Raw genomic sequence first — 21981 nt, 5'->3', positions numbered from 1 at the left:
AAATTTTAAATTCTCCATTGATAATGTGACATGAGAGAGACATACTCAAATATTAAAATAAAATTGTGGCAGTACCTTTATCTTTGAGCAAGTATACAGTGAATAAAATTGAACAACATGCATCAAAAATTGTTAAAGATATAAAATTAAAATAATTAGCATAACAAGTATTAAGTGGTATGGTACCCTGTATCATATGCTTACAGTAAATAAATTCAACATTTTAAAAATGTTTTAGGAGTAACATCTTGTACATCAGAAAGGTTTTAAAAGAATTGAAATATACTTCCACAAAAACTTCAAAACTACATCCATAGTTTAAAGGAAGAAATTTTATATGTGAATGAATACAATTAATTAAGACCAATTGAAGTTAAAATTGCTAAATACACAGTTAATGGCTCCTCAAAGTCTTGGGTTGCTTTTACCACACAGTGTTTTTCCCTTTATTGGGTAGTCCATTATGCCTCTCAAATCCTCATTCTGTCCCATTAGCATTCTCCAGAGGAGTTTACAAAATTTCAAACATTTGTCATCTTGTAACCAAAAAAAACTCTTATATCAATATTAACTTTTTTTTTTTTTTGAGGGTCATATTAACTTTAACATAACCAAGATAACTTTAAAAAAAAAATTCAATATATTTTAGTCTATAATTTCTTTTATATTTAGCCTCACTGATATATAAGGTCTAGATCCGCCCCTGCCTCCAGGTGTCAATTTCTCAGTATCCGTTGATAGAGTTTTTTCGCATACCCTATATACCCTTTGGTAGTTGCCAAAATGACCTTAAATCAATTAGTGTCATTTTCTTGTGTATTTGACATCCGTTGTCAGGCCTCTTCCAAAGAGTCCCTTAGCTAACGCGTTTCCATCCCTTTTTGATTTTTCAAATTCTTTTTCCACGATAATTCGCACTTCCCTCTAGCACCGGATCTGAAGTTCCTCCCACTTTTAGGTAATTCTGAAGTTTGTCCCACTTTTGAATTAGATTTCAAATTTCAAATCCATCAGCGATACCTGTGTTTCTCCCGACCTGTGATTTTTCATGCTATAAATAAACTTGAATGCCTTCGTATCAACCACACCCAATTTGATACACAGGGTTTTCGTTTGAAGATAGGTCTCTCATCTTTTTTCTCTATCTGCTTCCCCTTTTCTAATGTATTTCAGGGCAATAATGTGCATCTCTTAGTTATTATGTACTTGCGGTGCATGTCTGCTGCGATGGTAAGAGATGTTATTATTCCACTTAGGCCATCTCATAGTGTTCTAAGAGACGAGCTTAGCTGAAGGTATTTTTGTGATATGTACTGGCACAATATAAGGGAATCTGAAGGCTATATAACATGTGATTGGCTACAGTTTGTTCACAAAAATAATTTTTACGAAGAAAATCTACTAATTTCCTGTTTGGCCTATGTTTGTATTGGTGGTGGACAGACTATGTGTTTTTATTTAGACCTCACTGATTTAGACAGTTTCTTTTTTTTTTTTTTTTCTTCATCGGAAAGGGATTTAGACAGTTTCTAATTAGCTCATTTGTATTGCCTAATATATTTGGTGTATGAAATTGGTTGCAGTAAATAATTTTTGATGATATAATCCCCGTGCAAAGCACGGGTTTATATACTAGTAAACTAGAAATAATACCCGTGCGTTGCATGGGTTTATTTACACTATTTTTATAATATAGTATAAAAATTATTATAGTGTAATTAAATTACCAAATATCAAAAATAGTTTTTTATTGTAAAAAAATGTGTTGAGACATAAAAATAATAGTTTTAGTGTATTAACTTGCTCGTACTAAAGGTAGTCAATTTCAATTATTATTATTATTTTTTGAAAATGAAAGTAATATTATTAATAATGAATCAAACATGAGCAAAAAGTTCTCATGACAAAACATAGTACAAAAGACCACACCTCCCAAGGAAACTAAACACCTCCCAAATGACTTCTTCGTGAAATGGCTAAAAGCGTAATCTTAAGAATGAGCCTCATTAAAACCTTGCTAAGAAAAATCTAGTGGGAAAAAACTTTGTAAGGAAAAAGAGTCCCACATTCTTAAGATAACTAATTTCACAACCCTGATACAGTATCACAATACCCTTTTATAACTAAAATCAGCCCTCCAAAAATGCAACTTAAAAACAGCAGCCCCAGCAGGAAACACAACAGTAGGTCAAGCTCCAGCATACATCAACAACAACAATTTAATTAATCAGCAACAACAGCAATTCAATTATTATTAATTTTTAAAAATTCACCTCAAGTTGTATTGAATAATTAAAATTTAAATAATTTTATTATTTAATTTTAAATAAGAGAAATTGAAAAGGTTTAAATTTTGATATTTACTTTAAAATATGAGAAATTGAAAAGTTTAACAATTAATAATTAATATTTAATGAATAATAAAGTGGATGTAGTTTTTATTTTATTTTTCAATTATTTTATTTAATGTTTTTAATACAAAAGAAATTTATTATTTCTTTATGTGTTTAATGCTATTTTTTTCAAGTTTGTTTTACATATGTATATAGATGGATATAATTTTTTTTTAAATTATTATATCTAAATTATTTAGTAATAAATAATATTTTATTATTAATTTTAATTTTTAATATTTTTCAAATGCAAAGCTCAAATCAATTTTAAGTTTATGAATGTTGTTATTTAATATAAGTAGTTGAATAGTTTTTTATAATACAAATTTTTTCAGTTTTTAATTTATTTAATATTTATTTTTTAGTTTTTAGTGTATTTAATATAAAGGTATGAGAGCTTTTATGGTTTAATGCATTTAATACATGCAAAAACTCAAGCCTCCTTTACATATATATATATAGATTCAACATTTAGGAGTAACATCTTGTACATCAGAAATGATTTAAAAGAATTGAAATATACTTCCACAAAAACTTAAAAATACATCCATAACTAATGTGGCTTCAAAAGAAGAAATTTTAAATGTGAATTAATACAATGAATTAAGATCAATGCAATGGCTCCTCAACTCATTGATTGCTTTTACCACATAGTCTTTTTTGTTTGGTAAACGCTGTGGTACCCTGAATTTTTTTTGGGTGTGGTGCCCGGATTGGGTAATTTAATAGATTATTATCATATTATTCAAGGTAAATATTACATTTTTAGATTTTACTTCACTTGACAATTGACTATATCTCATGAAATTCATTTTTTAATGAAAAATGGACGAATGGTGGAAACAAATGATGATGTTGGAGATGCGCGTAAAATGATCATGGTTAATGGATGAACAACTCTCAGAAAACACAACTCGCATATCTCATGTCCCTAAGAATGGAACACTGCATTACTATGATATAACAAAATCAAAATTTTAATCGATACATGTGTCTTTATTATTGAACCAACTCATTTTGGGTACCACACCCTAATCTGTCTTAAGGTATCACAGCAAGCACCTTTCTGTTTTCCTCCTCCCCTTTATTGGGTAGTCCATTATGGGTAATGATATATACACACCTCTTTTTTTATACACTTCATTTCCACCTATTTTTATTTCTATCTCTCTCCTCTTATCATCTATCACATCTTATACTTTCTCACTCTTACTTTTTCTTTTCTTCCTATCTCTCTCTTCCTCCACCTCATTCCACCTCATTTTGAGGTGTGAATAAATAATTATTTAGTCCATTATGCCTCTCAAAACTTCATTCTTGCCCATTAGCATTCTACAGAGGAGTGAGTCATTCATTTCACTTCAATATTACATAACCAAGATGATTTAAAAGTGAGCTTGCAAATAGACACATCATATGATATTTCCAATTCTCCATTGACAATCAAACATGAGAGAGATATGCTGAAACATTATAGAAAATTGTTACAGAAGTTTCATCTTTGAGCAAGTATACAACACTATACAATGAATGAAAGTGAACAACATAGTAATTGAATTAGCCTAACTGTGAAAATGTACACCAAAAAATTCAAAGTCTGTGCATTCTTTTACTGACAAAAAATCTGTGACACTAAAGAGCCATTGAATTGAATCATGACCAAATTAGAGACGAGAAAAATGAATATGTCAAGAGAACAACTTAGGCGGAGGGGTCCGGTGGCGGTGGCGGCAACGGCGGTGGCGTAGAATCTACAGTGAGCGGCGAACAGCTACCTTCGGGAGAAGATTCCGGCGGCAAGCTCGCTACAGAGGAATATTCCGACGACGCACACGGTGCAGAGGTAGAACAGCCCGCCGGACTCGGACAGATGCTCCTCGCTGCCGCGGCGCCAGAAATGTCCTGCGGCAAGAAACTCGTCCCTGCAGCGGGAGGAATGATCGGCCGCCTCGGCAAGAAGCTGCCCGATTTGTCAGGGAAATAACCCGGAGGAGCCGGCAAGATAGGGATGCTGCGCCATACTACAGGGAGAGGATCGACCGGCGCGGCGCTGTAATTTTCCGGTGGACTCGGTGAGGAGCGACTTGCTGAAGTGGTGGGATGATAACCTCTCAAGCCGGTGCTACTCCTCGAAGGGCCCGGTATGGAGCCTCTCGCGGCGGTGGGAAAAGATTCCGATGGACCCGGTGAGGAGCGACTTGCTGTGACGGGAAACATTCTCGGAGGAGGAGGAGGAGGATTCGGCAAGAAGCTACTCGCGGCGGCAGCGGGTAAACTGGCGGAGGAGGAGGAGGAGGAGGAGGATTCGGCTGCTGCTGCATTTTCTCTTCTTCTTTCAACATCTCTTCCCAGAAAGCCTCTATCTGCAACTCTTCCTCGTCGGTTCCTGCTCTCAGAAATTCAAGCAGTCGATCCGTGTCTGACATCGCGGAATCTAGCTCTAGCCCCGGCGGTGGCGTTAACAAGTTATCGGGAAGTGGAGGCAATTCCTCCGACATCAGTTCCAAGAAAGGATCTATCCAGGCATCTGGCTGCTGCATTTGCTCTTGTTCTTTACTCCTCCTCCTCCGAGTCCGACGCTGTTCCAGGAAAGTAACCAAAGATGTTTCCCGCCTCTGCAACTCTACCAGCGACATGTTGCCGACTCTGGCTCTCGGAAATTCATTCATAGGCGCCGCCGACTGAGTGTTTGCCACCGGCGGTATCAATTCATTCATCAGTTGCTGTTCCAACGAAGCCAGATAATCTTCCAACGGCGGAGGAGCAGGGGGGTGGTGGGATTGGGAGGCGACGGCGGAAGGGCGCGGCGGCTGCTGCTTCTTGACCTTGTGGGATTGATGGCTGACATTGAGAGGCGGTGGCCCTCGCGGTGGCTCTTGGGGTGGCAGCGACATGTGGAAAGTGAGTGATTGCAGTCAAGACTCAAGATTGAAGGAGTTGGAGTTAACAGAATAACTAACTCATAACTGATTTATTTGGCTCCAATGGAATCTATTTAAATACTTGTTTCTTTGTTGACTTTTTTCCAACATTTTGACTTAACCGCATTTTGGTGCTTGTGTTGAGTTAACAGAATAACTGATAACTGAATTATTTGGCTCCAATGACTGTTTTAAGAGAAAACGAAGATTGGATGAATTAGAGTATATATTATTAATTTAAAAAAAAGAGTATATATTATTTGAGAGTAATTAAAATAAAAACTAATTCAAGTAAACATGTCTAAGCAATTAACTTTTTGGCTCGTTTGGTTTATAGTATTACTAGTATTTTTTACCCGTGCGATGCACGGGGGATATTCATTTTTGTTTATTATGTGTATTTTTAAGATTTGTGTGTTATTTTTTAAAAAATATTATTGGTATTAAAAGAATAAATGTTTATTATATCATAAATTTTTAAGTTTTATTTTGTGATAAATGTGTTTGTTTTTATAAATGGTACATTTTTTTTTTTGAAATGTTTATAAATGGTACATTGTTCTAAAGTCTTTTTGGCGATGAATGTGTTTGTTTTTGTCTTGTAGAAGCAAAATTATTAATTTATTTGTGGTTTTCATCATTATTGACCCTTGCAACAGGATTATTTTTTGTTGGCAGCCTGTAATTTTTTAAAATGTTATTTTTTATACTTATTAAAAGAAAGTTTAAAATAAAAAGAATAAAATTAATTTTAGATATAAAAAAACATAAACTTGAAAGTTTTTTTTTTTTGCTGATGAATGTGTTTGATTTTTTTAGAAGTACAATAATTATATTTATTTGAGTTTTTTTTTGTACATCGAAAAGATAAATTGCACCCGCCAAGAATTGATCTCTGGACCTCCCCACCCCAACTCATATGTCCCCTAGCTCTTCTTATTTTAGTTTATTTGTTTGTCTAAATGTTTTCATTCTTTAATTTTTTAATATAAAATATTAATAGTTTATTTAGAAGTTGAAGACTTAAAGTAACATATATAAGCTTATAAAAGTCATTGAGTATATTATCATATATATTTTTTCCCATTGCCAGTTGAGATTAAAATTGGGAATTATGTTTTTCCTTATTTGTTTGTCACAAATAAGCATTTTTAATATTATACATTCCTTTTAAATTTAATTTTTCTTCTTAAGATATTTTCTATATCACCTTTTTATTAAAATACTTACCATATTTATTTATTAAATAATTACTTTAACCTCACAAAAATTTGTTAAATGTTTTCCTTAGAATGAGTAAAAAAAAAACATTTCCATAAGGTAACATCTTTTTTATCTCAATGACACCAAAGATAGAGAGATTATTTGTTGTATCCAACAACAGATAACCATGAGGTCTAAAGATAATTAATAATTATAGAACTAAATATAAACTTCAATTAATTCACACATACGTAAATTACTAACTCCAACTATTCTTATAAATGATTTAGAACTTATTTTTAGAGAAACCAAATACACCTAATTATCATAATCACTCAACATCACAAATGACGCAAGCTTTAATCTCCCTCACATTAATCCTCTCTTTTTCCACCTTACATTCAACCACAACATCATGAAAAAATAGGATCAAGAATCATGATTAATATAATGATGAATATCATGTCATTGCCAAAGTAATTTTTTTCATTCCTGGATGCCTCAGTCATTTAATAACTCACCCTCCACATATAAGAGAGTTAAAAGAATATGTAATTATCAACATGAGACTTGAAAATGGCCAAATTAAAAAAAAAAACATTCCTGGATGCCTCAGTCATTTAATAACTCACCCTTCACATATAAGAGAGTTGAAAGAATATGTAATTATCAACATGAGACTTGAAAATGGCCAAATTTAAAAAAAAAAAAGCCAAAATTACTAATATATAATATCCAAGTATCAAACAACTTACAAAGCATGTTTTGTATTAAATTCGCATGACCCGCAAGTCTCTCCAATCTGCTACCTCAGACTGCGTCTGAATAACGATTAAAATTCAAGGGAGACCAAAAAATAAATTTGTTAATATTAAATAATTCAGAATATGACCTTGGAGCTGGAAGAACAGGTGAACACATAGCAGTGCTCGAGTTCGTAGCTCCTTGAAAAATGGAGGAGTATCCTATAGATTCATTTGGGAAGCTTGTAGATGCTCATTCCAAAGGCAATCCAAATTTGCACATGATTTAGTATAATTCTTAATAGAAAGATGACAACAAAAATTGAATAAGCATCAAAAATGACACCAAAATGATAACCGTTGATGCAATTCCAAGTTATCATCAATAGAATGATAAGCCATTCCAGGATCACTATTAGCATGGCCATTAGCATGCCTCGAGCTTTCACAAAGTACATCATCCATAGCTACGCCATCTAAAGGCCAATTAGTAACTTTAGGTTACCAAGGGAAAACAGTAGTCACAGCTTGAAAAGAGTTACATTTTAATAGAATCAACAACCTTACTTCTAATATTATAATATTAGAACCTGTTGGACTTCTTCAGCTTGAATCCTTTATAATTTCCGGTCCCAAGAAAATCATAAATTAATAATTCATAGAAATTGAAAAAAATATATTACACTCTATTGTAATAGTTGTTTGTTTTCCTTTAAGTTCAAGTCTATTTGGAACTCATTTCTAACTTTTCTTATTGCATCCAATAGCTCAGGTGTTGTATTTTTTGTATTGTATCATAAAGTTGCCTTTTTGTTTGGTATGTATAATATAATTACTTAAAAACTCTTTAAATTAATAATTATTAATTTATCGATAAATTAATAACTCTCTAAATTAATAAATTTCTCCGGTCCTGACATTATTAATTTAAAGAGTTTCTACTGTACTTTGCAAACTACTTTTCTTTTTCTCTGCCCTGACCATTCATCTTGTATCCAGCGAAGATAATTGCAAAATTTAAGAACAAAGAAGCTAAGCAGATAAAGGCAAGGATGAAACTTGTCTTCCCCATGGTATGAGGTGAATTTTAATTCGATATGCATTTTTTTCAAATCGAAGTTGTTGATAGAAGGCTCCATAAATCTCAAGTGACCTATCTAAAATTCAAATGTCAATGTGTAAAGCTAGATAAACCAACACCTGGAATAATGAAAAACCTCATCATTTATTTGCATAAATTAAGAGGCTTCAACCATAAAGAAGATGGCTGCATTAGAAATAAAGCAGTTTACTTGGTCACATGGAGTAATACAGTTTCACAATTCAATCACTGACAACTTCTACAAGCACACAAAAGTAAAATGAGAGATGTTTCCAGAGACATGCTCAAATTCCAGGGGAGAGATTCTTTCACAGCTGATATATCTTAGGTAGGGATGGCAACGGGTAGGATCGGGCACGGGTTTTACAATTACCAAACCCAAACCCAAATCCCAGAACTCAAACCCATACACAAATCCTTATGGGCGATAAAATAAAATCCATGCCCAAACCCATTGGGTTTCGGATTTACCCGAAACCCAAACCCAAACCCATTGCTTACGTGAAATAACAACTCATCCCATAACTTGATCCAGAACCTACTTTATAAAAAAAAAGGTGAAATTCATAGAAAGGAAAAAAAAATACTATTCATCACCCTCATCCATCACCAAAGTGAGACAAAAATAGTTTAGAGTTTACTTTCTCAAACATACAGAAGTGCAATTAATCATCAAATACTAAGAACAAAGTTAATAAATATATATGTATGAGGTATTTTTTTGTAATTTTATGTTTTGGGTACCTATGGGTTTGGGTTTGGGTTCGGGCGGGTTTGGGCACGGATTTAACTAATACCAAACCCAAACCCATAAACTGCTACAGTAACAGGCAAAACCCAAACCCAAACCCAAATCCAGTCAATTCGGGTTTTGTCCGTCAAATCGGATCGGGTTCGGGCGGGTACCCATGGGTTTGGGTAAAATTGCCATCCCTAATCTTAGGGAATCAAGAGGGGGATATGCTCAATGAGAGATTCTTTCACAGCTTGTATGCCTTAGAGAAAGTCTCAGGAGGGGGATAAGCTGAAACATTATATCAAAATAGAAAGTAGTGAGCAAAGTAAAAGCATTCTTATTTGTCCTTCCACTGCACGAAAGCCCCATTTAACAACCTAACTTCTATAATTTAAGTCGACAAACAAAAGAAGATCAATATCGAGAAATAAAAAGCGTATGAATATCAAATTCTAGTAAAAGACTGTAAGCGACTAAGCGGATAGATACATTTTCTTGTTAAAATTAAGTTATGGCATAACAGTACTATGTGGTATAAGCCTAAGAGAAAAAGAAACCATTCAAAAAGAGCAAAGGAATTATAACATAAAATGGTACGGTAAAGTGGTAGTCTACTTATCAACATTACTCAATTTATGATCTTTCTCATGGGTCTATCTACTTACTCTATCTCTTGACCTTTCTTTTAATCGATTTATCTCCCTTTCCTTCTCTCTAGTTTTATCTTTCCCCTTGGCCTTCTCCCCATCTCTATAGCTTTCCGTCTCATTTTCTCTATCTGTATGCTTCTCTTTCTCTCTTTCCTTTTCCTTATGCCTATCCCTATAATTCAACTAAACCAACACCTGAATTTGAGCAAATACTACTAATTACATAGAAACAAAACCATATCGCACATTGCAAAAAAATTAATGAGCCAAGCTAAAGCAACAACTCCGTCATACCTAACCTCCTCATCTCTCTTTTCAGGGCAGTCAACTTTATCATCAACATTACTCAATTCATGATCTTCCTCATGGGTCTTTCTACTTACTTTATCTCTTGACCTTTCTTTATCTCGATCTATCTCCCTCTCCTTCTCTCTATTTTTATCTTTCCCCTTGTCGTTCTCCTCATCTTTATAGTTTTCCCTCTCCTTTTTACTGAATAAAAATAATGCAGAAATAAGAGAAAACCATCACAGCTGACACACACACATTCCCCTCTTATCCTAAGCCACCAATTTACTCCCAGAATTATGTTTTGCTACTATACTTATTGCACAATTGCCTTCTCCAATACCTTGCTGTCATGATAACATTCTGTTACACCATCCACTACCATTCTCTTCTTACAATTTGCACCATTTCTATTTCTCCTCTCATAAACATGTATATTCCCCCCTCAGATGTGATAACAATTAACTATTTAATCAAGTAAACCCCTTCAAAAGAATAAACACCTACCAAGTGAACTTTGAAAGCGGTATCTGCATGTGTTACTGCTTCCTCCAGCTTAGTTTTCTCTGGGTTGGTGGTGAATCTTGGTCAAAAGATCCCATGATGTCTTTTTGTTGATTCCCAGTTGCAGGATTTTCTGATTCTCCATATAGGCCCTCTTCATTTTTGGCAATCTTATTGAGGGTTGGATCAAAAGCAAAACTATTATCCAGCACATTAGAAGCAACAACTGCTTCACTTTTACTAAGAGGCTTCTACACAAAATTATACTAAAAGTTAAAAGTTTCACCAAGCGAAATCTCATATTAAAATACATTCATTCACCGCGTTTGGGGCTTCTTCTTGTTGGATGTGACCTGGGTCTTGGGCTTCATAACCAAAACAAATAATTAGCATTAAAACAATAATATAAAATGGAAATCAAAATCAAAATCGATGAATCTAATACCTCCTTTTTGAAAGGCTCTTCCTTTTCAGATAATATCAAATCAATGTGTCAGGGACCGGAAATTAAATCTCAACCTTCAATAGAACACCATCTGGATCCCGAGATACATAACCAAAACAAAGAATTAGCATGAAAACAATAGAATGGAAATCAAAATAACAAAAAGATGAGTTTGATATCAGTACTAACCAAATCAAAATTGAGTTTGTTATACTGTGACTAATGTCTATATTTTTTAGAAGACAATCATCTCCTTTAATATAACTTATTTATTATTTATTAGATATCTTTGTGAGTCTGATTAAAACATTAAAGTGACTCATACCTCAAGGGACTTGAGAAATTCCATTGCCTGCAAATACAACATTAAAGTAAGTTCAATGAACGGATCCAATTTGACCCTTAATGCATCACCAAGCTGGCTTACAATCTCACCTCTTTTGGGTGTCGGAATCTGCAAGAACATTATGTGAGTGAAGAGAATCCTCACTCAAGATTGGTAAAAATAAAAAAAGGCCCCTCTTTTTAATCACATCTAAATTATGAAGAGGTTTAAAAAACTGAAAAGAGTGATGATGCTACTTTGCCAAAGGAAAAATATTGTCATATGTAAGAATGTTACTCCAAGCCATCTAATAGCCAAGCAGCACCTTTCTTACCAACTGCTACGTCAGCCACCAACCTCTTTCCCATGGAATTCATAATCAATACTTAACACCTCAATTAAAAATATTTAATAGACATAAAGCTAATGATTAGTGGTTACATAACTAATGCTCTTCAATGTATAATAACTCATGCCCATTCATTTTGTAACTGTGAAACCTTTATTTTCTAATTAAAAGCAATTTTATTTCTAATAGTAACACCCATTTAAGTGGTTAAATAGAGTGTCAAAACAGTAGCCACAACGATTAAATAACAATACAAATTTTAACGGAAAAAGAGAAACAAAAGCTGATTTTCTTAATTCTTTAAGATACACGTAATTATGAGGCTCTAAAAACACCCGAAGCATTCCTAGGGTCAATGACTTCCAAGTATAACCATGAATTACAGCAGTCATCCTCATCTGGGAATTTTGAGCACCAAGTTGTATAAAATTGATTCATAGTGTAGAAAAAAGAATCTCAATAAGGTAAACAAAAAGGATTTCAACTCAAGATACCATTAAATGTTTCTTTATCATTGAAGCTCAAGGACAACCAATTTATACAGATACCTTAAGCCAATGGGACAAAAAACTTTTGACTAATAACCTCATTGCAACTGGCAGGCCTGTAAATTTATAGAGAAAAGCACAACAAAAACACATTAGCTCCTATGTAACTCAAAGGTGATGCACAGGGATATTAACCAAAGAAAATCAACAACAGAGAAAGATGCGGACCTTTCGGAATAACACAATGTTGAGTAGCAGATTTGGAGCAAGAATGGTCTCCACAAATGCCTAAGTGAGAAAAGGAGTCAGAAGGTGCCTGTTAAGAACAAACTAAGGTTATCAAATAAACATGTGCTAACAATGGAAACCAATGAAAAATCCATATTATTACCCTCAAATCGTTATAAGATCGCACTATGATGGAGCCAGATACACCAACAACACAGAAGATGTTGATTTAAAGCCAAGAAGGATTGTAAATAAGTATTACAACTTACAACAGATTTAACTTGCAAGTACTTGTAGAGAGCTTCCATTCCAAAATCCCTCCCAAAGGCAAAATAACAATTGATCCAAATAATGCCCGCGTGAATCGACTTGACAGTGTTTGCTATGTCTAGGCTCTTGGTCACAATGCATGTTGTTAAGCCATATTTGGTGTTATTAGCACTTTTAATTGCTCCTTGAATGGTCATGTTGTTCACACACACACACATATATATATCACACTCAAATTTAGTATCCATTAACAGCTGCATATTTATCTGATAGAGAAAGAATGGTAGGATGACATGAAAAAACTAATTATAAAAGTATTAACTTACTTAAATTTCATCAGTGCCATCACAGGACCAAATATTTCATCTGCAATAGGCATGTCCTCCTAACAAAATTGTTAAGAATTCAAAGGAAAAAGACAACATGATGGTAAGATATCAAATTGCCTAGAAGAAACCCGCATGGAAAAAAGAAAAACACAAATGCATGAAACATTCATTCAATTCTAACCCCAAAAATGCGAGCATGGGCGGCAATTCAGATGAATGGAAGTCCTTCAAATTCGGTATCTACAAAGCAGAACTGTAGGAAACCCAAAATTGAAAGAGAAGATTAGACCCTCAATTACATAGTAAGGTCGGTGCCGCGTGAATGCTCCTCTCCAGCGTGGGTTGGTCTGCTGCAGAATTCATGGACGATGCCAATTGAAGTTAACAAAAAAGTAATAAATCCAAGCATTGATAAACATACCCAGAAATATAAATGAAAGAAAGACCAACAAAACCAAATGTTGAAGAAAATAATATAATCAAAGGCATGAGGAAAACCATGTTAAGAGAGAAAGAACAACCAACTAAAGTTGCGCATCGAGCCCTTCATTTGAGTTATCCGGATGCTAACGGCAGAGCCAGGGAGGAGATGTAGAGGTCCTCTGTGACCTCAGCGTGAGGAACAACAAATTGGGGTTTTAACTGAAGAGAGACCTAATCTGAGCGGCCACAGATGCAAAGAGGAATGAATCGGCAAAACGTATGGAATGAAACGGAATAACGGAAGTGTGATGAACCTGGGGATTTAGAAACCCCCCTATAAAGGGGAAAATCTTGCCTTGATTCACCATCTAAATTTCAATGCGTGTCGGTGTCTGTGTGGGAGATTGTTATAAATAATTGGCTACCTCTCCACTAAGATGAAACCGCTAGTTTGAAAGAATCCAGAAGGCCAAAACTTAACGCACAATGTAGATGAAACTGCAAACATTTGAAACGCCCCATAAGGATACAGAAGGCCAGCATCCAATGGCCAAGATTTCATCATGATTAATTAAATCAAATTTACTTAATTACCCATGCTTAAATTATCACTCATGTGCAATGAATAACTGAGTTACTAAATTGCCCTTAAGGCTGCAAAAACTTTGCTTTTATATATATTATAGATAGATAGATAGATAGATATAGATAGATAGATTATAGATTATAGATAGATAGATAGATAGATAGATTATAGATGCTTTATAGTATTATGCTTGATAAAAATTTAATATTATACAATATTTGGTCATACACCGTATAACTTTATATTTTGATCATACACCGTATGACGATGGCGGTGGAGGGTGTGGTGGAGAGTATTATGGTGGTGGCAATGTTTTAGGGTGGTGGTGTTGGTGTTGGAAGATGGTCATGATGGTGGTGGTGGTGGCGGTGGAGGGAGGTGTTTGTGGCAGTCGTGGTGGTGGAGGGTCGTGGTGATATGTATTGGTGGTGGATGATGGCAGTGGCAATAACGATGGCAGCATTAGTGGTGGTGGAGGTGGCGACGACGGTGGCAGAGGTAGAGCTGGCAGTGGCGATAATGATGACGATGACAACAATGGTGGTGGTGGAGGCAGTGGTGGTGGTGGTGGTGGGTGGAGGAGGGTAGTGGTAGCGGCGGTGGAAGGTGGTCGTGGTAGAGCATGGTGGTGGTGATGGTGAAGGGTGGTCAGAGTGGCTGTTAATTAAATATTTTGATGTAGGTTATACATCACACTCTTATCATGTCTTATCCATCACATATAAGGTGGATTAAATAATCAATCATTTTGATATTTAAGAGGAGATTGATGTATAAGCTTATATAATAGAATGTTAGCATCAAACAATGTATAAGTCCATAATATATTGTTGGGTTAAGCATCATATTGGTCTCTGCCTTTGTGTCGCCGTCTGATCTAAGTCCCTCGCCGAAAAATTTATTACAAATGGTCCTTGTCTTTGAAATATTTTTGGGTCGGATCCTCGCCGGAGGGCGGAGCTCCGGCGAGCACTGATTTGGATCGTCAACATCATAAGTGGATTTAAAAAAAAAATAAAAAAATAAAAAATTACACATCATAATATTAAATGAAATTACCAAAAATTAAATGAAATTAAAAAAATTAAATTAAAAAAATCTCTCATCGTCAACATCATAAGTCATAATAGAAATCCAGATAAGTACATTATAACAAAAAAAATGCCTCATCTTCAACATCATAACAAAAAAAAAATCCATCATCTCATCTTCAACATCATAACACATAATCAATTTCCAGAAAACTAAAAACCCCAATCCCCACCATGGAATCCTCCATCCAACTCCAACACTGCAACCCCTTCTACCTACATGCAACCCAAAATCAAGACCAGAATCCCCTTCTCAGCCTCCAACACCACAACCCCTTCCCAAATCTGTAACTTTTGAAGGCGTTTGGGTTGCAGCCTTCTCAGCCTCGAATTAATTGAAGGCTTCCTCACCCCCAAACCCCAAATCACCATAATATTCTCACCCTCACCCGCACCCCCTCAACCCCAACACCCACCCACCTGCAACCTCACCCCACCCCCACCTGCAATCGAAACCACCCTAACCCCATCCACCCACCTGCAATCGGAACCAAAACCAAAACCCCAACCCCAACCAGATCTGTGAATCGAAATTGCAAGAGGAAGATCGAAGAGCAGAGAGAGAAAGATGATGGTGGTTATCGTGTCGGCGAGGTTGTTACAACATCGTTGCGGTTATCGTGTCGGCGACGACAACGGAGACGGTCAGGAAGCGGTAACCGCCGGAGTCAAAGGGTTTCGTGGAAGGAAGGGTCGAGCATCGACGACCACCTCTCTTCTTCTACTTCTAGTTCTGCTCCTTGTTGGTATTGATGGTGGTGCGTCTCCGAATGAATTAAGAGTTAAGGATTCGGGTGGGTATGGTGGTGGCGGGGTTGAGGTTGGGGGTAGGGGTCGAGTTGAGGTTGCAGGTGGGGTGGGGGGTTGAGGTTGCGGGTCGGGTGGGGTGGGGTTGGGGGTGAAGGTGAGGTCGGGTGGGGTGGGGGTTTGATGATGATGCAGGTTGGGGTGGGGAAATGGATGATGATGATGATGATGATTTGGGGTTGAAGAGGATGAGGAAATGGATGATGATGATTGATGATGAAGATTTTTTATTTTTTTCCTATTAATAGGGTTAAACTCACCCTTAATTAATTTTGGTAATTTAGATTTTTAATTTTATTAATTTCCTTTAATTTTTTGATGATGTGTAATTGTATCCTATTCAGCGATCCAAATCAGCGCTCGCCGGAGGGCGGAGCTCCGGCGAGGATCCGCCCAAAAAATATTACAAAGACAAGGACCATTTGCAATAAATTTTTCGACGAGGGACTTAGATCAGACGGCGACACAAAGACAAGTACCAATATGATGCTTAACCATATATTGTTTAAGATTATACTATCAGGCCTAATATGATGTACCAAACGGGCCCATAGAAGATATATTTGTGTGAAAAGGTTTCATTCATCCTACAATCATGATGTTGATGTGTGTTTGTATTGTTGTTAGGTCTAACGTAAAAGTATTTTTAACTCAACTCAACAAGGAAGCTTCGTTCACTTTTGTGCTTAGGAAATCGGAATGTTGAGGTAGATTCATGTTCAAATTGAAATTAATTTGAAAATAATCAAACACATATAGAAAATGTAAAAGTATCTCAAATGTTATTTCTTTAGAAGAGCATTCACTTTTATTCAACTTCTACACAAATTATTGTCCACAAAAAGTTTTAATTTCCTCATACTGATAATAGACTAGAGGTTATAGTTAAAACAACTAGAAAAAACCAAAATAACTAGTTGTAGTAGAGGCATAAAGAAACTAAATGAAATCTTTTAAACTTCTCATAAATAAATCGTCAAGAACCCTTTGAATCAAGTAATGTATTGATTCAAGGGGTTCACATAATCAAGAAAAATATTATATTACAATTCACATTTTTTTATAACTCAAATTAGAGAAGAACATGGTCATTGAGTTTCATTTATCGGGACTCTATTTTTATTTATTTTTGTTTCGAATTGGCCAGGAGCTCTTTTGCCTTGGAAAATCATACAGTTATCTCATGGGGAGTTAGTTGCACCCACAAATGATATAGATACTACTATTACATTAGCTTTACTTACGTCAGTAGCATATTTCTATGCAAGGTTTTTTTTACAGGATGAAGTTTAGTTAGTTGCATGTTTTACTCCGCCTTCCAAACCCTATAGTGTACATATTTATTGCATAATTAGGGTGCTCCTTATATAACCAGAACCTCTTTAAGTATCGAGAATTTATTAGTATTTAAATGGTGTTTAATGTTTATATGTGATTCACAAATCTCACGTCATGTTTATTAGAGTGAATGATGAAGTGAATCACGACGCGATGAATGACTATATCAACCATGAACTTGACTGACCAAGACGAACGCATGATATCATAACCGTCTTCAACCCCCCAATGTTTCGAGACTAGAATTGACAAAGAAGTCTCAAAAGATTCATAGTTGAAGCTTGACGAGGTGAATAATATCGACTAATAGACAATAATATCAACCGTGAATTTGACTAACTATAATTGATGAATTATAACACAATGCACACAATAACTCTAATGATCATCACATCAATATCAATATCAATATATATTAGAAAAGAAGAACTTCCATGAGGTTGATTTGGTGAGGTGGCAACTCCTAGTTAATTCTCAAACGAAAAATCTCACGTGTCAACTCCTAGTTAATTCTCAAACGAAAAATTCCACGTGTCAATCCATTAGATAACAACCGTGATTCTGTTACATATTCAATTTAAAAAAAAGCACAAAATTTTAAAAGATTTGCCCTAATTATCTAAGATTTACCTAGATTAAATAAAAACCAAAAAATACCATAAAAATTAATTAATAAAAACTATCAAAATCTACCAAATCACAATAAAAACTCATAAAATTCGAATTAAATAAAAGTCTGAAAATTCAATAAAAATATCATAAAATTTATTTAACTAGTGTTTTTTACCCGCGCGTTGCACGGGGAATACATCTATTATATTTGATAGGTCAATTAATACCTTGATCATTAAAAATATAATAAACAACTGATGAAATAGAAGAGTATGAAATGATGAACAAAGTGGACAAAAAGTCTTAAATTAAAACCCTTGTTGCATAGATTGAACTTCGTACAATTGAATAACTAATAAAAAAATTGGTTAACCAAATCTCAAATTATGCAAAACATATTAGGGGATGTGGTTTAATGATGGCTAATAAACAATAGCTGCTTTAATCTACAATGAAGAAAAGAGAAAAGATTCTTTATGTACGTGATTATGCGAGTTCATTTTTTACACAATAAAATAAACTAAGTTTGACCCATATCAACATGAAGTCATTTCACATTCTTCATGAGCCTAAAGACAATAACACAAATTATAGATATGAAGAATCACCAATAAAGCATTCAGAACACATTTTAATCTTAGAAAAAAAAGAATGTACCGCGAAATTTGTTATTGTATTTGATACATTAATTAATACTTAATGAAGGTACTTTCTTGTTAAAATATATTTCTTCCCGTAGGAGAATTTAACTCCTATAATAATTTGTACAAAAAAATTAAAGTGGACTATATTATTCTGTAGTAAAAAATTAACATCAAACTATATTATATTATGTTTTTCTTGTAACAAAAAAAAATTCCGATGAAATCTTATTAACATTTATTTTTATGTAGAAGTATTTTCATGTAAAATATTCTTCCTATATATAAAAGCTTTTAGGCTCTTTCTAATATATTTAGATCCAGCTTCTCCTTACTCTCAGGATGCCTGAAAGTCTTTTCTCAAGTCTATCTGGTGGGTAATATCGATGAAGATGATGACACCCACCATACCTTGCTTGCTTCAAGGCCGATCTCTTGTATCTTCCTCCTGCCGAAGACTTTAAGAGTAAACCTTGCCATTTTCCAGGAGGTTCCCTTCCATTGTGAGGCTGCAATCCAGCGGGTAGCTTCGGTGCCGCATGTGGATCAGTGGATGCTTCGATGGTGGTTCGTGATCCTCATGGCCCGGTGCGTGAAACGATTTGGAGGAGACCACCGTGAGGAGTCTTCAAGGTTAATTTTGATGGAAAGCATATGCGGTTTCTGGCATGGGGATGGTGGCTAGGAACCATGACGGTTTGATCCTTGCTGTTCCGGCGGAGGTTGTGGAGCGGCCCTCCACAATGGTGGAGGCTGAGGCTTTAGCCTTCCGGTGGACGATTGGATTGGCTATTAACCTTGGGTTCATACGGGTTTGCTTTGAGACAGATTGTCTCACTCTCTTTCAGATGTGGAAGAAGCCTCCGGACGGGAGGAACTTCTTAGCTACTATTTTTAGTGATTGCTTTCAGTTGTCTCGTTCTTTAGATTTTGTGTCTGTTGCTTTTGTTCGCCGTTCAGGCAATGCTGTCAGGACTTTTTGGCCAGGAATGTTGCCTCATACGCCGGTTTGGTGTGGATTGAGGAGGTACCGCCTTAAGTCGATGTTTTGTAACCGCAAACCTTTTGGCATATATGCCCCCTATTTAATTGATAGCAGGTTCTTTAAAAAAAAAGATTGGAAAAGAAAATAGCAACAACTCTATCAAAAAAAAATATCAAACTCCCTAGCTATACAACACTAACCAAAGGCACATTTAGTTCCTCGTTAGATAACTTCTATTGTGAGTTTCTTATTTTATTTTTGAATTATTTTAAGAGTATTAATTAATTTTTATTGAATTTTCGTATTTTTATTTAATTCAGGATTTTATGAGTTTTTATTGTGATTTGCTAGATTTTGGTAGTTTTTATCTATCTTTAATTAGTACTCTTTTAAATTTTAGATTTGATTAGGATTTAGGTTGTTTATTTCTTGATTTAAAAAAAAAATCACGTGTCAATTCGTTAGATAGAAAATTCCACGTGTCACTCTCAGGTTTATTCTCATAAAAAAATTTCACGTGTCAATTCGTTAGATAACTTATCTTCTATATTGTGGGTCTTTTATTTTATTTTTGAATTATTTTTAGAGTATTAATTAATTTTATAGTATTTTTATTGAATTTTTGTATTTTTATTTAATTCAGGATTTTAAAAGTTTTTATTGTGATTTGCTAGATTTTTGTAGCTTTTATTTATCTTTAATTAGTACATTTTTAAATTTTAGATTTGATTATGATTTATGTTGTTTATTTTTTGATTTAAAAAAAATCCACGTGTCAATTCGTTAGATAGCTTATGTTCTGTTGTGAGTCTTTTATTTTATTTTTGAATTATTTTTAGAGTATTAATTAATTTTTATGGTATTTTTATTGAATTTTTGAATTTTATTTAATTCAGGATTTTATGAGTTTTTATTGTGATTTGCTAGATTTTGGTAGCTTTTATCTATCTTTAATTAGTACCTTTTTAAATTTTAGATTTGATTAGGATTTAGGTTGTTTATTTATTAATTTTATCTTAATTGCTTCTTTTAAAACTTTTTTTTCTATATGTTTACCAAATTCTACTTCAATATAGAGCTTTCATACAATAGTCCTCCATCATATAATGAATTTAGGCATACCTCAGATTTAATTAAAAAATGATTGAAATTTTCCCTATAATTTTTATAACTATATAAAAAAATTCAAAAATATATAAAATACGAAATATGTATTATATGTCATGCTTGGAATCTTTTTTATATTTTAAGTAATTCAAATTTTAATTAAAAAATAATTAAAATTTTAAAATTAATATTCTCTATAATTTTTATTACAATATAAAATAATTCAAAAAAGTACAAAATACTGAAAATAGTGATGTTTGCCCAAAAGTTTTCATGCAAATACTGAAAATAGTGATGTTTGCCCAAAAGTTGATTTTTCCACACCTTACACTAAATAGATTATATAGAAATCATTCTTACATGAGTTTTTCATCAAACAATGACTTGACTTAATGTAATAAATAAAATAGTATATAATTGTTGAAAAAACCACTAATACTTTATCCTTCATTCCATTCTCCCATTCCTTTTATAATTATGCAGATTTAACTTGACAAACCAAGCATTAGAAAGTCATTTTTCCATAGGAATAGAAATAAAAGGAGACCATGTAAAAAAGTACACAAAAAAATCTACAACTTCTTCTTCCTCTCCCCTCAATTCTTTCACTCCCTCAATCCACTTCACTGACAATGATTAGGTTAATCAAAACATACACAGATCAATGTTTCACCTCCTATAACATAGGAGTGATAGGACACAAATTTTAGATGCAAATTAAGAAAAACGAATAAAATAGAATCACATACAAAGGAGAATCAGAAAACATAAAAAACAAATCAAACTATTGCAAAATTCCATATAGAATATAAAATGGACTCACCATCCATGGCTTCCAAAGAATCTCTTTTGGTGGAATATCTATAAAAAAAAACCTGAAGAAAAGAATTTGAAATTAGCATGGCAAGTGATGAACGAAATTGACCTTGAAGTCAAATATGAGTGAATGAAAGTTAAAGGTAAAGTAAAATAAAATTGAAAAAAACCATAACATATTATGCAAGCAAAGGAAGAAAATAATTTGAAACCTCCATCTGCAACCTTCCCAATCAGTCCAAGGCAGCAAATCGGAGGGATGCGATTGCAAGTCGATGGCAAAGTGGTTCCGTTGAGAGATGAGACGATTTTGTGGGGGTGGTTCCGTTCAGTGGAGAGATGAGATGAAAATTGCTTGGAGGAGATGAATTCCATGGAGGAGATAGTGGAGGTAGGCCGGGTTTTAAGAGGGTTTTTACTGATGGGATGTATTATTGATTTAAATCACTTATCACAGATTTTATATTAAGATAAAATCATGAAATAAACAACATAAATCCTAATCAAATCTAAAATTTAAAAATGTACTAAATAAATATAGATAAAAAATATCAAAATCTAGCAAATCACAATAAAAACTCATAAAATCCGGAATTAATTA

At 34.1% G+C, this 21981-nt stretch overlaps 1 long non-coding RNA gene across 1 annotated transcript; it reads right to left on the bottom strand.

Moving 5' to 3' along the window:
• Positions 1-10729: 10729 nt before the first annotated feature.
• LOC130732059 (uncharacterized) lies at positions 10730-11339 on the bottom strand. The gene is made up of 3 exons (XR_009016933.1): positions 11311-11339; positions 10986-11076; positions 10730-10905 (listed from the first exon to the last, which is right to left on the bottom strand). It is a non-coding gene; the product is annotated as an uncharacterized LOC130732059 (long non-coding RNA).
• Between the last annotated feature and the right edge of the window lie 10642 nt (positions 11340-21981).

The sequence above is a fragment of the Lotus japonicus genome, chromosome 1, assembly GCF_012489685.1.
Source record: "Lotus japonicus ecotype B-129 chromosome 1, LjGifu_v1.2".
Taxonomy (NCBI): Eukaryota; Viridiplantae; Streptophyta; class Magnoliopsida; order Fabales; family Fabaceae; genus Lotus; species Lotus japonicus.
Note: the sequence above shows the minus strand (reverse complement) of the source record. Positions and strands in the feature narration are given on the sequence as shown.